The sequence below is a fragment of the Dermacentor andersoni genome, chromosome 1, assembly GCF_023375885.2.
Source record: "Dermacentor andersoni chromosome 1, qqDerAnde1_hic_scaffold, whole genome shotgun sequence".
Lineage (NCBI taxonomy): Eukaryota > Metazoa > Arthropoda > Arachnida > Ixodida > Ixodidae > Dermacentor > Dermacentor andersoni.
The window spans coordinates 15,041,170-15,051,794 of record NC_092814.1 but is presented as its reverse complement, the minus strand read 5'-3'; positions in this window follow the sequence as shown (position 1 = coordinate 15,051,794).

Sequence of the window (10,625 nt, the reverse complement as noted above, 5' to 3'; positions counted from 1 at the left end):
TTCAGACTAGTGAGAATGGTGTCCATCACTCGCTGGAAAGTTGCTGGTGCCGAACCGAGACCGAAAGGAAGTACTCTGAATTCGTAAAGGCCATCTGGAGTGACTAAAGCATTTTTTTCGTGGTCTCGTTCATCTATCTCAATTTGCCAGTAACCGCTTTTTAGATCGAGAGACGAAAAATACTTAGCTCGTCGCAACCTGCCTAAAGAGTCATCGATACGTGGTAGTGCGTACAGGTTCTTCTTGGTGACATCGTTGAGGCGTCGATAATCAACACACAAACGAAGCTTTCTGTCTTTTTTCTTGACCAGAACGACCGGGGAGGACCACGGACTGTGCGAAGGCTGAATGACGCCATCATCTAGCATCTCCTTGACTTGGGCTTGAATGGGCTCACGTTCTTTCGGCGAGACACGATAAGGCTGTTGTTTGATGGGGCGTGCGTCGGCGAGTGTCGTTATTAGGTGCTTCGTGATTGGCGTTTGGCCCACCTTAGTAGACCGAGAGAAGCACGCGCGGAATTCGTTCAAGAGTTCCTGCAGTGCACTCTTTTTGTCGTCCGTAAGCTCGGAGTTTACAGCGACGTCTCTGAGCGAACGGTCGTCTGTGTCCACTTCAGAAGCAAAGCACTCGACGATGTCGGTTGATGGTTCGGCGTAGGCGACGGCAGTGCCACGAAAAATGTGCCTATGCTCAAAGGTAAAGTTGGTAACGAGGACCGCTGTCTGGCTATCACAAGGTTCCACAAGGCTTCGTGCTACGCAAATACCTTGGGTTTGCAACATAGAAATGTTGTCTTCTACAATGGCTTCACCGCCTTGTAACTCGTCGGACTTGACCGGAACCATAACACTCGCACGCGGTGGTATCGGGATGCTGTCGCCCGAAACGCGAAGCGCGGATCCGTGTCCAATGGCGTCGGTCTGTGTTGTTGCCCTTTGTGTCGAGAAAGTGATTCAGCGCTCGCGGAAGTCAATAATGGCGCCATATTCCCGGAGGAAGTCCATCCCAAGAAAAATCGCGGGAACACTCGCGTAGAACCAGACAAGTGGCGAGAAAAATCAGCACCGCGAATTTCTACTCTGGCCGTCTATAAGCCAAGCGGTGTGACGAAGTGGCCACCTACCGAACGAACTGGTGCCCCATTCCAGGGCAACGTAACTTTTTTCAGAACGCTCGCGAATTTTTCACTAAGAATAGAGTAATCGGCGCAGGTATCTACAAGTGCATTAATTTTTCGGCCGTCGATTAATGCAGGTATGTCCAGTGAAATCTTGTTTGCGGAAACTGGTTCTGCGTGTTTTCCTTGTTCTGTGGTCGGCACGATACAAGGTCTTCAGCGCGACGAGTATCAGCGGCCCCGCCTCGGAAGGTTACTGACGTCAGTTTTCCCGGCGTGGACTTGGTGATCTCCCTTGCGTCGTCCTCAAGGTGGTATCATAAGCAGAGAAATATCGCCGCGGTGAGGGTGAGCGAGACTGCCGCTGCGATCTGCCCGGCCTGCGCTGCTGTTCAAGGAATTTTGCGGTGTCGGGAGGCCTTTGGCCGAACCTAGGTCGAGACGAATCGATAGAAAAACGCAGCAGTCCGAGTCGTCGGTAGGGGCCCTCCGATACACATGATCAGCTTCGCCGCAGTGGTAGCACAGCGGTCGTCTATCGGGTGCTCACCAAACCTCTGATTTCCTCGTGGATGTTCGGCGGTCGTCGAAGTACGGTAGCGGAGATGACGGAGCGGCTTGGGCCGATTGCAACGCGACTAGCGACGCAACATAAGTAGGTGCGAAAGCTTGGGCGGGGTTCAGTAATGTTTCTGCGTAAGTCTTGCGCCAGGACTTGCTTGGCAGAGCTGGTGCTTCACTGCTGGAAAGAGATGCCTGCAGTGCCTGCTGTACTTCGTTGCGTACGACGCTGGCGAGAGAGCTGACTGGAGGTGGCGACATACCGTGGTGCTTCTGCAGCTCGTCGCGAACCACTGAGCGAATCAGCTCGCAAAGCAAGGCGACGTCGCACCCGAAGCCTACCGACGTATCCGGAGTGCAGGCGGCATGTACTTGTCGGTTGCACATGTTCGACCGTTGCTGAAGCGTCTTCTCCATCGCGGTGGCTTCGGTGAGGAACTCCGCAACAGTCTTGGGCGTATTCCGAACAAGACCGCCAAAGAGCTGTTCCTTTACGCCTCTCATCAGCTGACGCACCTGCTTCTCTTCCGACGTGCTCGGATCGGCACGCTGAAAGAGTCGCGTCATGTCCTCCACGTACATCGTGAAGCTACCGTTGAGCTTTAGAACGCGTGACTGAAGGGCTCGCTCCGCTTTTTCCTAGCGATCGGGGCTGGAGTGAGTCTTCAGTAGCTTTCACTGGAACTCAGGACAGGATGACAGGGCACTTTCTCGGTTCATAAGCCACGTGTGCGCACCATCCTTGAGGCTGAAGTAGACCTTCATGAGTTTGGCGTTGTTTTCCCACTCGTTAAACGCAGCCACGCGCTCGAACTCCGCCAGCCAGTCTTCTACGTCTTCAAATGTGTCGCCATGAAAAGCCGTCGGCACTTGGAGGTTCAGCAGCGTTAGGTAAGTCGGTGTCACCCTTTCCGTAGAAGTCGCAGTGGTCGCAGCCATCACTTTTTCCTGGAGGTCTCCAAATTCTGGGGCGAGGCCTCGGATTCGCCGGCTTGTGCGGTGAACTGGAGTCCACCTGTGGGGCGAGGTTCTTGCTGCCCAGTGGGGTCTCCTGCATAAAGTGAGCGTACCCAGCAAGCTCCGCCAAACTGTCGCGTATACCCTGCTGTAGTATACACGCTGAATGAAGATCCAGGCGTTTGCACTGCACTTTACGAAACGTAAGCGGCGACGCGCGATGCCGAGACGAACCTCGTTCTCGTCTTCTTCGTTCCCCTTGCTGTGCCACACCATGTGGCAATGTGATTGTGGTTGTTCTGTCAGGCATGTTATAAAAGAGACACAACCATCATGCTGATCATCTTTTCACATGTTCCACGCACTGCCAACCGGCTACTTGTGGACTGCAACTGCACTTCTCCTCCGGGAGCATTCGGTGGCAGAGAGGGCAATTGCGGTGTCCTTGTCAGAACCGCTGCAGCAGGACACCATCGGGGACTGTGCTGACAGAACGAGCACCATTGCTTGCCTCGAGCCGCATTTCGTGCTGTCTAAAGACGTGTTGCCTAGTGGCACTACGGGTGGCACGTGACGCTAATAGCAGGAAACCACTGTGGTTGCCGCACCAACTGTTGACGTACAGCGACGCGTTGTCACGTGACCCGTGTGCAGCTGCCATTCGAGAATGGGAAACTCGGAGATTGCGTGTTGGACTACACGCACCGAATAATTGAAAGTATGCGCCCGTGGTAAAAAAGGCGAGGTTATTTATCATGATGAAACTTTGATGAATCGGCCAGTTTCTGAGTAGATAATCTGTCCACAAGTTTGGCACGTCCTATGTACATAAGAATTTATAATTTCTGTACCTCAAAAAATATTACAAGAGAGCACCAATGTACCTTTCACAAGAAAAAAAAATTAGAAAGCCTTGCTATGCATTAAAGGTAAAGTAATTGAAAACATTGAGCAGAAAGTTTGCATGGATGAATTATTTGTCGATTTGAATAAACTCGTTTATTTTAAGCAAGCATACAATCCTTTTCGAAAGGCTAAACGCACATAAAGTAAGAGGTGTATCCTATGCAACCTTCAGCTAGAAAATATTTTATTCATTTATTTATTTATTTATTTAATTATTTATTGCGATACCTCAAAGGCCCTCGAAGGGATTTTACATGAGGGGTGGGAGCGCACATTTTATTTAACGTAAATTAGTTCTTCGATGATGCGTTTAAAATGATGAGGGTTCTCATGAAGAACAGTTGAAGTGGGAAGGCCATTCCAGTCTCTTAAGGTACGAACAAAGAATGAAGATAGATGAGTGGTGGTTCGGGCTGGAGGAAGATACACGGCTTTGTTATGGTCGGCCCGGTCAGAATGGCGGTAAACTGGACAAATGTTGGAGGACCGGGGAGTTGTATGGAAGAACTTGTGGAATAGCGAGAGGCGGGCGGCTTTTCGGCGAAGTTCAAGGTTAGGTAGGTTAGACTGTGACTTAAGTTGGTCCCATATAGCGCATGCGTATTCGACTTTAGGTCTGATGAGAGTAAAATGCGTGGGATGTTTGACAGGGGCGGGAGCAAGTCGGTGGTTACGGCGCAAGTTGCTAAGATGCGGTTAGCGTCGTTAGTTATCTTGTTAATGTGTGAACCGTGACATATCGGAGCGAAAACTGATACCAAGGTAGTACCAAGCGCTAGCTGAGGAAATCATGGAACCATTGATTACATATTCACGGACGGGATAGGAGGGCCTGCGGTGGAAAGAAAAAAGGGATGACTTGTTAGTATTCAAGCTCATTAATCATTTTTATTAGCCATGAGAGAAACATCAGCTTGAAGAGCTAGTACGTCGTCATTATTGTTAATTTGCCGATAGAGCACGCCATCAGCAAATAAGCGTATTTCTGATGAAATGTTAGTCAGTAGGTCGTTAATATATACAAGGAAAAGTAGGGGGCCGAGTACAGTTCCCTGCGGAATGCCAGAATCTACAGGGGAAAGAGCAGAAGAGTGAGCACTTATATACACATTGTTGTCAGTTAGTTAAACGGCTACGTATCCAATCAAATGCATCGGGGTTAAGATTTAGTTTAAGATTTAATAAACGATTGCGCACTAAGACCGCGCGCGATTGAACAACAGAAGCAAAACAGGAAAGCGTAGCGCGTGCCAGCTAGCGTTGACAACGCGCGCGCCCAGAACTGAAACCGGAAGGAGTTGTTAATGCCATCCGCTTGGGGCGCTACACTCAATTCGGCCGCTGAGCTCTATGCGAGTGTCCGCTCTTGTTGAATATCTTTCGATGCTTTTGCTGTCAATATAGCGGCGAACGTGCGCCGCCGGAAGCTTGCTTGGTCGCAGGAGTGATGCATGACGCAATGATGGTGCAGATTTTGCGCGTCGCAGGCCTCAAGACTGCTGAAAGTGAACAGCTTCGTAGCTGCTCACTGAGCCGTGCCGATGGTGACGGTGCCATCGTGACGCTATCTGGGGCGGCGATATTTACGGCTGAGGCGTTTTCTTTTCTTTTGTTTCTTTTTCTTGACAGCGAAGCAGCTAAGAGCTACTTTCACTACTATCGTGTCCGCGTGAAGAACGAAACCCCCAAGATAGTACAATGCCGGGCCGACCCGCGGAGGAGGTGACGCAGGCGTTAAGAACTTCCCATACATGGGCCGATCCCGAAGGTGGAAGGAAACAGAGTTTTTTTGCGTTGATTTCGCTTTCAGAACGAGATAATACTATAAATGCAATGACATTCGTTCATGTCTCCTGGATTCAAATATATGTTTAAAAAATTATGCAGTTTTACGTGCCAACACCACTGTCTGATTATGAGGCACGCCGCAGTGGGAGACTCCAGAAATTTGGACCACCTGCGGTTGTTTAAAGTGCTCCTAAATCTAAGTACGCGAGTGTTTTTACATTTCGCACCCATCTAAATGCGGCCGCCGTGGCCGGGATTTGATCCCGCGACCTCGTGCTCAGCAGCGCCACATTAAATATATGTTCGAATAAACTCTATATCCCGTTCATCCCCAAGAATAGGTGTAAGCGGGGACATGCTCGCTAGCTCGGGCGCTCGCTCACACACACACACACAGACACACACACACACACACACACAGGCGCGCGCGCACACACACACAGAGATATACGACACATGTTGGCCCGCATTTACATTTACACGCGCCCACGCATGCACACACGCACAAGAATGTACGCTCGCACACACACGGAACTGCACGCACACACGAACCCTCGTATGCTCGAACACGCATACACGCACTTGTGCGGATGCATATTCAAATACTGAGACACAAACACGCGCGCACACGCTAAGCGCACACGCACGCACGCTCAAGGCGTGCATGCACACCTGTATACACTCCTACACCTGTTGCCTCACAAAAACATGCGCATGCAAGCAGACTGAATGACACCCTCTCTCTGCAATTACCGTTCAAAACTCCAGCTATAATAAATCACTTTACGATTCAAATTTCGCGCTTCTTCAAGTCAACGCGCTCTCTGCTGAGAGGGTGCATAACCCTTTGCTTCTGTCCTGTGACATAACCGCCCATCCCCGACCAAAACGCTGCTTTAACGCACCACCAATGTTCCGACTAAGTGCCATAAACGCATATGTTGTTATAAAAGACTACCCTCTTGGCGCAGACAGTTCAAACTTGTTGATGCTAGGCTATATAGAAGTAAATTTTTTTTTAAATTTTGCCCATTCAGTTACGCATGTGCATTGCGGTTAAGTTCCACAGGATGGTGAAGGTGCAATGTCCAGAATTCTTGAGTATGTCCATGCTATAAGGCACGATAGCTTTTTTTAACGCAACAGAAGGACATGCGCATGCTTGTTGTTATGTTGTCGAAGGAATAAAATGTCATAATAAAAGCAATAACTTAACAAATAAGCAACGCATTGCTACGTATTAGGAAGTAAAAATAGAAAATATAATATTTGAGGAGCACTCCTGAAAAAAGGACTGAAACCAAATCTTGAGTTTTGTATTTCGGCCATCTGGTGGTACACTGTCGAACTCAGTTCCACGTGGCGCAAAAGAAGAGTACCACGCAGCACGCTATCGAACCGCATGGCGGGGAGCGATAGGGAACGTGAGAAACGATACGCTCGGGTTTTTATAGATACCCCGTGAAGTCGCACGACTGTGTTTCAAAAATCGCTTTTGGGAGCAGTGTTACGCCATGTGTACAGAGTCTAGATAGGCATCAACCGAAAGCTGAGTCTACGCACTACATACGCTGTAGCGGCTATTATGACAGCAGCCGTATGATTATTACAGCTGCCGTATTTGTCTCGAAAGTCAAGTACAAGTTTTTGTGGTTTCCATAGGTTTCTATTGCCGAATCTTTAACCGCTCTGGGAACAAAATTCTTGCTTGCCACAGCGTGATCACTGCATTTGGCTTGTGGACATTGTCTTCCAGAACATGTCTCTCACCTGTCTTTTTAAATTATGGGGTTTTACGTGCCAAAACCACTTTCTGATTATGAGGCACCCCGTAGTGGAGGACTCCAGAAATTTTGACCACCTGGGGTTCTTTAACGTGCACCTAAATCTAAGCACACGGGTGTTGTCGCATTTCGCCCCCATCGAAATGCGGCCGCCGTGGCCGGGATTCGATCCCGCGACCTTGTGCTCAGCAGCCCAACACCATAGCCACTGAGCAACCACGGCGGGTAAAAAAAAAAAAATCACCGGTTTTTTTAATTAATTGACCTGCAGCTTTAGTTATTTGCGAAAAACCCACTCGTTCCATTGAAAACGCGCTAGCTTCGTGCCGGGACCGCTTGGAGCGCTAGGTGGTACGTGTCCAGAAAAGCTGAATATGCTCGGTTGTTGATCCATTGCGGCGGCTGGTGTGGTTTCGTCCACTCCTGCGGCAGGTCTTGGACTTCACGGCATCAGTGCAGAGGGCACGAGCGGCAAGCGATGCTGTCGCTCCGTAATCGCGACGCCTAAGCCGAGCGCAGCAGCCTGCTCACCTTGAAATGTCCAGTGGCAATAAAATGCACACGTCTCACCGGTTCTGGGAGATCTTAGTCTCGAAAGCTTCCAGCTGTTAAGATGCTTCGATTGGTGGTGGCTAGCACGTTGCAGAAGCAAAAGATCAGCTGTGCGGTGTTCCAAGATCCGGAGTTCATTCGGATTGCGTCATTCACGCGCGGTTTTCTTTTTGCCCTTTCTTTAGGGAGTGTCGTAATCGTCGGTGAATTATTTTTTTTTTGCCAACCTTCTCCCATAGCTACGTACTCTTAAGAAAAGGATCGTAGCAGTTACTCTTAGTTGCTGCACTATTTATTACCTTGATAGTAAGCAGTAACCAATGGTAGAGTTAGTAACAAGTAAAGAAGGTTGTCGCTGTTACTTATGTGTTTCAGCTACAAAATTCAAAAGTAGTTAGCGCCTACCACATCCTAAGTTTCGAGAAGTAGCACGTATCTGTACCAACTCTGAAATGTGCTCGTGTGGGTCCGGTGTGTGTGGCTTCCCGAATTCATTTGTAGCTTCGTGCAATACAAGACGGTTGGATGTCAAATTTGCGCTTTCAATGTACTACTCCCGCCTACAGAAGGTCATAATACCTCTTATCAGAGCTGTCGACACTGATTACACTCTCAATTACATGACCAGAAGCGCCCCTCCTTGTAAACTACTAGCTTCAAAGTGCGTAAATAATTGGGAAGGAGAATCTCCCAAGCCACGTTAAATGAGGCTTTGAGCCCTGGCCTGTTCTACCTTGCGTACCCGAAGCTTCCACAATGCCTACATACTTAAAAATAGGCTTCTTAAAGAGCTAATGCTTCTCAAGGCTACTCACAAAATCCTTATGCCTTTGAGGCAAGAAATATTGTGGGAATAGCCCCGCTTACTCAGTTGTGTACTGTGTACTGGCCGTTTGCTTGTCTTCGGTATCTAACTTGTTAAGAGGGCTGAGTTGCTGAATGCGGTATCAGCAAACTTGCTCATGCACGCTGCCTGTGAAAAGCACTCGGTTCACTCATTTCGGTGTGATCAGTTTTTACGCCCAAAAATGCGAGCGTTTCCTAATATCCTTATTAGCCTTGATTATGGCTTATGCTCCAAGGCGTGTGGTGGAAAGCAAGGAGCAGCAATTTCCGAGTAAATGAATATTGAACTCTTCAAACAATCTATGTACGTTGCGCGCAAAGTGGTCTCGTGTTTGTATTCACTCAGGAGTACATGGTGCCAGTACTTGAGAATATTGTTCTTGGGTAAAGGCTGTACCATATGTCGTCGACTTTGGTGAACCTGCAGCTGAATTTGAATTTTGTTTGACAATGTCTTCTCCGCCAAATTTTAATTATAAAACGGTGCGCCTGCTGCCGCCGTGGTGTGCCGTGAATATTGTTCCATGTTTCCTGTTATCTTTGAAACTGTTGGAATTATCAAGTTAATCGTTTTATTAAAACAGCCTCATCATGTGCGACTGCAACATTCCTTTTTCTGAAGCACACTCGTGCGTAGTTGAGCAAACCTTTTCAGCAGCCGCTTGATCAACTTATGTTGGCGATGGAATCGGAAAGTTGGTTCCATACTTAGGTGGTGGTCGTGCAGCTAACATCCTGCTCTCAACTACTGGCCCATTTCGCTAACAAACATTCCTTGCAAACTTGGGGAGCATGTCTTTTATTCGCTTATAGCTAACCTTTTATATTCCAATCCATCTTCTGTATCAGCTAAAAATGCTTCTAGGTGCCCATTTTTCTGCGAAACACAGATACTTATTTTCACTGATCATTTGCATGCTGTACTTGAAAAACATTGTAACTTTGACGTCGCTTTTTTGTTATTTTGACTGCAATGACGCTTGAAAAAGTCTGTCAGGCTTTACTGAAGCATACATTCTCCGCACTAAATCTAAATCCTAAGACACTGACTTGGCTTGAACACTTCCTAACAAAGCGCTTTCAGAACGTCATAATTAACGCTTATGAGTGAGCAGGAGCACCTCATGGTTCTGTTACAGGCCCTCTTTTGTTTTTCATATATATTATCAATTTGCAAAACTGTGTCTCTTTTCTGAGCATTTCTGTAGCGACAAATGTGTATTTTACAGCGAAATACGTAATGGGAACAATAAACGTATCTGGCAGGCACACTTGAATAACATTAAAAGTTGGTGCAATGAATGCATCATTGATTTAAATGCTTCCTTAATACAAACCAATTATTGTTTCGCAGAAGTGCAAAAGCTTATTAGTTTAAACTAGGAGGCATAGAACTAGAAATTATATCGATACTTGGGCGTAACTATTACCTCCAATTCATACCCATATTGATATGATCAGCAGCAACACTAACCGTACATTAGGATAAATATGGCGTAACTTGAGCGACTTGTCACTTTAACTGAAATTTGCGCTCTACAATTGGTGCTTGTGAGCTCAAAATTAGAATACGTCGCCGCAATCTTGCGTCCTCCCCACGCAATCCTAATTATTACCTTTGATTAAGTGCCAAATAACGCGACTCGTTTTGTTCTATCTACTTACCAGTGCAGATCACGTACAACAACAGTGAAACACCGTCTGTCATTATCAAACCTATCGTTGCACCCTCAGTTTGCCGCATATGCCACGAGGTCTGTTTTTCATTACCGTTTTGTTATGACTTGTCGCTCATCTTGTATTGATCACCAGTACAAAATAAGATGCACTTTCTGCAACATATAAACATTTATTATTCTTTCATACCACACACATCTAACGAGTGGAACAACCTATTGGTCGACATTGTGTCTATACAACACTTTCTTTTTTGTCGTTGTTGATTACTCATCTTTACTGTGATAGTCCTGTCTGATAGTTGGGGAATTCCGATTTCCTCCTTTTTTTTTCAAGCTACGATGTCTGCCTTTCTATTGATGATATGCCGTTATCGTTGTATCGCGTGTAATGTTTCAGTATTTCATTTGTTTTTGATATTATGCAATACCAGT